The sequence below is a fragment of the Leopardus geoffroyi genome, chromosome B3, assembly GCF_018350155.1.
Source record: "Leopardus geoffroyi isolate Oge1 chromosome B3, O.geoffroyi_Oge1_pat1.0, whole genome shotgun sequence".
NCBI lineage: Eukaryota > Metazoa > Chordata > Mammalia > Carnivora > Felidae > Leopardus > Leopardus geoffroyi.
Genome location: NC_059337.1, coordinates 107,099,101 through 107,106,477, shown reverse-complemented (window position 1 = coordinate 107,106,477; position 7,377 = coordinate 107,099,101).

The following is a 7,377-nucleotide window of genomic DNA, read 5'->3' as shown; positions in this document are numbered from 1 at the left end:
GTTTTTATATTATTTTTGCTTCCCTTCCCTTATATTCATCTGTTTTGTATCTTAAAGTCCTCATATGAGTGAAGTCATATGATATTTGTCTTTCTCTGACTGACCAATTTTGCTTCACATAATACCCTCTAGTTCCATCCATGTAGTTGCAAATGGCAAGATTTCACTCTTTTTGATAGCCAAGTAATACTCCATTATATATATATATACACCACATTTTCTTTATCCATTCATCCATAGATGGACATTTGGGCTCTTTCCATACTTTGGCTATTGTTGATAGTGCTGCTATAAACATGGGGGTGCATGTGCCCCTTTGAAACAGCATACCTGTATCCTTTGGATAAATACCTAGTAGTGCAATTGCTGGGTCATAGGGTAGTTGTATTTCTAATTTTTTTGAGGAACCTCCATACTGTTTTCCAGAGTGGCTGCACCAGTTTGCATTCCCACCAACAGTGCAAAAGAGATCCTCTTTCTCCACATCCTCACCAACATCTGTTGTTGCCTGAGTTGTTAACGTTAGCCATTTTGACAGGTGTGAGGTGGTATCTCATTGTGGTTTTGATTTGTATTTCCCTGATGATGAGTGGTGTTGAGCATTTTTTCATGTGTCGTTTGGTCATCTGGATGTCTTCTTTGGAGAAGTGTCTGTTCATGTCTTTTGCCCATTTCTTCACTGGATTATTTGTTTTTTTGGGTGTTGAGTTTGAGAAGTTCTTTATAGTTCTTTATAAAGGGATCCTAACCCTTTATCTGATATGTCATTTGCAAATATTTTCTCCCATTCTGTCAGTTGCCTTTTCATTTTGCTGATCGTTTCCTTTGCTGTGCAGAAGCTATTTATCTTGATGAGGTCCCAATGGTTCATTTTTGTTTTTGTTTGCCTTGCCTCTGGAGACATGTTAAGAAGTTGCTGTGGCCAAGGTCAAAGAGGTTTTTGCCTGCTTTCTCCTCAAGGATTTTGATGGCTTCCCATCTTACATTGAGGTCTTTCGTCCCTTTTGAGTTTATTTTTGTGTATGGGTAAGAAAGTGGTCCAGGTTCATTTTTCTGCATGTCACTGTCCAGGTTTCTCAGCACCACTTGCTGAAGAGACTGTCTTTATTCCATTGGATATTCTTTCCTGCTTTGTCAAAGATTAGTTGGCCATATGTTTGTGGGTCCATTTCTGGGTTCTCTATTCTGTTCCATTGATTTGAGTGCCTGTTCTTGTGCCAGTAGCTTACTGTCTTGATGATTACAGTTTTGTAATACAGCTTGAAGTCCTTTGGGCATTTGGTCTTGAACAGTGACTTACACCATCAGCTCATTTGGTTCTCAGACCGTCAGACTTGAACTGAATTACACCAGTTTTTCTGGTTCTCCAGCCTGCAGATGGCAGATCATGGGATTTCTTGGTCTCCATAATTGCACAAGTAACTCCTATAATAGATCTCTTACACACACACGTATGCACACACACACACACACACACACACACACACAATCTTACTGGTTCTGTTTCTCTGGAGCTGTGACTAATACACTCTCCTTTCTTTTTTTTTTTAATTTTTTTTTCAACGTTTATTTATTTTTGGGACAGAGAGAGACAGAGCATGAACGGGGGAGGGGCAGAGAGAGAGGGAGACACAGAATTGGAAACAGGCTCCAGGCTCTGAGCCATCAGCCCAGAGCCCGACGCGGGGCTCGAACTCACGGACCGCGAGATCGTGACCTGGCTGAAGTCGGACGCTTAACCGACTGCGCCACCCAGGCACCCCTACACTCTCCTTTCTTAGCATATCAATTGTCTTTATTTCCTTTTTTAAGTGGTTGCCCTAGAAGTTGCAATATACATTTATAATTAATCCAAGCCTACTTTCAAATAACACTATTTTGCTTCACAGGCAGTGCAAGCACCTTATAATAACAAATTATTTCTACTTTAACGCATTAAAATTTTTTTTAATGTTTATTTTATTTTTTGAAGGAGAGAGAGAGACAGAGCATGAGCGGGGAAGGGGCAGAGAGAGAGGGAGACACAGAATCCGAAGCAGACTGCAGGCTTTGAGCTGTTAGCACAGAGCCCAATGTGGAGCTCGAACTCAAAGAGCACCGAATAATGACCTGAGCTGAAGTCGGACGCTCAATCGACTACCTAGGCCACCTAGGTGCCACCTAGGAACAAATTATTCCTACTTTAAAATAATTAGAGATTTACAGGAAGTTGCAAAAATGGTACAGAAAGGTCCTGTGTATTCTTCATTCCATGTTCCCCACTGGTAACATTTCATATAATTTCAGAATAACAGATCCAGAAATTGTGGTTAGCACTATTTATAGACTTTATTAAAATGTCACCAGCTTCACACATATATATCTATGTGTAGGTGTATGTGCATTGCATATAGTTCTATGCAATTTTATCACATGTGTAGATTTGAGTAACCACCACCACTGATTAGAACATTTACTGCTAGGGGCACCTGGGTGGCTCAGTCCATTTAGTGTCTGACTCTTGATTCCAGCTCAAGTCATGATCCCAGGATTGTGGGATAGAGCTCCATGTCAGACTGAGCATGGAGCCTGCTTAAGATTCCTTCTCTCTCTCTCTCTCTCTCTCTCTCTCTCTCTGTCACTTTCTGTCCCCTTCCCCTACTCTCTCTTAAAAAAGGTAACAGGAAACAAAAAAAAATTACTGCTTATATGTAAGGGGAAACTTAAAATGAAGCATTTAATGAGACAGAAGGGGGCAGGGACTGAGACAGAGAAAGAGAGGGAGTGAGAGAATAATATAGTGAATTGTTCATGTTTAAGAGAGTCAAGATAATGTGGAAATCTGCTAATCTCAAGAGACAATCAATTCAGTGACATGCAAAACTACATGCGGCCAACAGGGCAGTGAAATTTTCTTATTGAGGAATCCCATAAGATTACTAAATATAAATAATTTGTATGAGACAGAAGACTATTCAAGTAAGACCATGTCTGCCTGCAGAATATCAGAATACTAAACAATGACCTGAATGCTTATATATGGAGTATAGGCAAACAGATGCAGAGGGATGCAGGAATGCTTCCATTAAGCAGGGAATAGATCAAGGAGACCTTGTCCACAATGGCTACAAGATTTCTGTACAAGAACACTGTGGGCTTTTGAGGCCAGACAATTCTTGTTGGTTATGCCTTTACATGCTGTCCAGATCTTTAGAACTCCTGGCCTTAGGCCACCTGGCACTATGAAAATAAAGCATATCTTGGGGTGCCTGGGTGGTTCAGTCAGTTGAGCATCCGACTCTTGATTTTGGCTCAAGTCATGATCCCATGTTGTGGGATCGAGCCCCTCATTGGGCTCTGTGCTGAGCATGGAGCCTGCTTAAGATTCCCTTTCTCTCTCCCTCTTCCCCTCTCCCCAGTTCATACTCACACTCTAAGAAAGAGAGAGAGAGAGAGAGAAAGAAAAATAAAATAAAGCACATCCAACAAAATTTCAAAAGTATCTAGAAGGTTGTGATAATATCCCCAATCAAAACCCACAAATCCTTTCTTGTTCTTCATGAAGAATATTCTTCTCCCAGACTTCCTTAGTCCCTGTTTCCACTCATAGGGTCTTTTTTTTTTTCATCCCCCAGAATTGCCAATAATGGAGGATCTGGGTTTTTAAAGTTATTTTTATATGCCCTTTTATTATGGAAAGTGAGAGTTTCTTACACACAACTGCTTTCATCCTGGTTGACTTCAGTAGGCCTCAGCCCATACCATCAAAAATGACCATTATTTAAAAAAAATTTTTTTGTAATGTTTTTATTTGAGACAGAGAAAGACAGAGCATGAGCAGGGGAGGGGCAGAGAGAGGGAGACACAGAATCTGAAGCAGGCTCCAGGCTCTGAGCTGTCAGCACAGAGCCCGACGCGGGGCTCGAACTCACAGACTGTGAGATCATGACCTGAGCTGAAGTCGGATGCTTAACTGACTGAGCCACAAAGGTGCCCCCCAACAAAAAAATTTTTTTAATGTTTAATTTTGAGAGAGAGAGAGAGAGAGAGAGAGAGAGAGAGACGGAGGGAGGGAGGGACAGAGTGTGAGCAGGGGAGAGTCAGAGAAGGACAGGGAGGCACAGAATCTGAAGCAGGATCAAGGCTCTGAGCTGTCAGCACAGAGCCTGACATGGGGCTTGAATTCACAAACTGCAAGATCATGACCTGAGCTGAAGCCGGACGCTTAACTGACTGAGCCACCCAGGTGCCCCAAAAGTGACCATTATGACCATTACTAAAAGGAGAGAAGGGGGTACCATTCTATCACAGCTGAAATTTAAAGGGTACCAATTATACAAAAGGCCTTGGTTGGAGCTTTATTCAAAGCATTTTAGTGACACTCAGGAAGATTATTTGTTAAGTTCTAGCAACTTTTATTCTAATACCAACTTTATTTCAGAACTTCAAGGAAGTTTAACTTTCAAGGAAAAGAGAATTCAATTCAATGTGGGTTTATCATTTGTTGCATTAACACTAAACTAAGTACTGGGACTTTTCAAAAGAAGCATTAGCTTTGCTACTTGATCTCAAGGAGCTTAAAGTTTCATTAGAGTAATAATGTATTAGCCCTGAAAATAATTAGAGATATCAGATGTCGTTCCCATCAGAAGTAATTCTAAAAAGAGGTGAGACTAGGTAAGGGATGATTATGTCTCCGGAGAGCCACAAAAATCTTTCTAGAGGGGGATGGGAGTGGGGAGCTGGGGTGGGGGTTTGCAATAAGATTGGAAAGGGAGAAGGAAGGGCTGTTTAAGGAAACTTAACTATTGCAAGTAACATTCTTCAAACATTTCAAGACAAAAGAAAGGGGAAGCATGGTAGGCAAGACTGGAAAATAAAACATTGCGGAGGGGAGCCGCTGTCTTTTACTTTCATCACTGTTTTACAGTTATATTTGGCTTATGCCAAGGAACAGCCTTTGACATCAGAGCATACAAGGTATTTCAGAAATTAGAGAGGATGGAGGTTCTACTGCATCAACACCTAGCATGTTCTCCGTTTGACCATCCATTATTCTCAGCCATGACCTAATTTCTATGCACTCTACCTGGGCCCTATGAGGCTTGTGGATTGAAAACCCTCTTGTTTTTAAATTCTTAATTCTAGGGGGTTCCTGAGTAGCTCAGTCGGTTGAGTGGACAACTCTTGATTTCAGCTCAGGTCATGATCTCGTGGTTCATGGGATCCCAAGCTCCTGCTTGGCATTCTCTCTCTCCCTACTGACTGCCCCTCCTCTGCTCACATGATCCTCTCTCTGAAAATAAATAAACATCAAAAAAAGTTCTTAATTCTAACACATGTAGGCATTTAGCAGGAAGCAATTGTTTCGAAGCTCATTTCTAGTGGAAATTAACCAAGAATAATATCTTGATATTTTGTGTAATTAGTGGTGTTTTGATTATACTGTTTATTTATTTATCTATTTATGTATTCTCTCTGTTTTTAATTGTGCTGTTTACTTTGGGATGTAAATCACGGCTTTGGGACAAGGATATTTAGCACCAAACTAAGATTTGGTTTGCCAAAACAGTTCAGCTAAGAGTAAGTCTGTGTGCTGTCAGAACCACATTTTAAGGTGCTGCTGAAATACAGCATATGGTGTTCATCTTTTTTCTCTGTGAAAGGACCCTGTCCTGAGGGGCCACTGCTTCAGCTCCTGGGGATTTACTTAATGGTCACTTTACTTCAGCGCTGCCCTGGCTTCATGAAAAAATACCAAGATGTGTGCAGAGGGAGCAGCCAAAGCTCTTTCCAAATGGAAATGAAGGAGGGGCCCAGCTGAGAATGCTTTTCTCCTTGACTCAGTTAAGTTTCTCTGGTCATAGAGGAAAGAATGTAGCTTATATTTGAATCAGTTTTGTTTTTTTTATTATTGGAGTTTTATGACTGGTTGAAATTCTGTCTGCTCCTGAATGGACTAATCCAGGAAAGGCCAGGGTTCCACTGCTCTGCCTCTTCTGCCTCTTGAGCCTCTGGGGAGTCCCTTTATTTATTCATCTGTCTTTCATTTGCTTTGAGTACTTTGGTTCCAAGTTTTGAGATACATTCCGTGCAAAATGGGAAGAGGCAATCCTGACAGATGCTACTGTGATAACTAACAACTTGCTGAGTGTCTTCACCAGAAGCAGCATATTCTGAGGTTGGATTTTTCCCACCGGTGAACAGGATAATTATGCACTGCAAAGATACTAGCTATCACTGTTGCTTTTCTGATCACCGTGACGGATTCTTTAATAAACATCTAATTGAATTCCAAAATGAATGATGCTTCTTTTCAGGTAAGATGTATATGATATTGAAATTTTGTATATTAATTTGTTTTCACTTTCCAGTGCAAGAAGTGCTAGTGAGGTGAAAAGACTGTGTGGTTTTATTATAGTTTGTGTATTAGTTACAATTCTCCATGGAAACAGCTCTGTTCCCCTTTCAGCCTCCCCAAAGCTGGAGTGTGTGATGGAGAATCCAGGTATACATACATGGCATGGTCTGGCTTGGGACACCAAATCTAATTCAGTCCTTACATTTTACAGAAGGGGAAACAAGCTCAGAGAAAACTCTTGGAATTTTTTCATGGGAGTGAGACTCAGTGTGGTATTTTTTAAGCACCTTATTTTAAAACTCACTTATCATAAGAAAAATAAAACCCATATTGCAAAGGTAACAAGTTAAGAGGTCAGCTCTTGAGCAATATTACACCAAGTTATAAGAGAGGTAAACAATCAGCCAAGATCCAAGTTTAGTTAGTGTACATCTTCCTCGGAGAATCAGAACCATATCATCACAATCTAAACATTCTTACTGCTTTCACATGCAAGGGTAATTCTATAGGTCCAGGATATAGAAGTTTATAAACAAAGCCCTTGTCTTTCAGGCTGGACTCTAAGATGTGATCATTATAATGGAAACAATAAATGAGAATGAATTCTCATAATTATAAAAGAATGAATTATTGTGTATGAACTACTGTGCCCTTTACATTTTTTTATTTAAACCTCCCTACTGTTTGTGAGTACATAAAAATAAATAATTTACTTAGGGTTGCTGAGGACGGAACCAGCTTGGCTCAGGTCCCCAATCCTGCTCCTAGAGCTAGTGCTCATGGACAGTCTTGGCCGAAACTGCACTTTCTCCTCCAGCAAGAAGGCAAGTGTCTTATGCAACACTGTTTTCCGTATTTAAATCAACAAGGGGCCAACTCCAGAGACCCGGTTAATTGGGGGTGGGGTGGAAAACAGTTTGATAGTTTGTTGGGTTTATTTAGTTAAGAAAGATGAGGACGGAGGAAGTCGCATTCATAGGTTGGACTCTTTGTGCTCTTCCTTTTGACACAACCCGAGACTTGGAACTATATCCCCT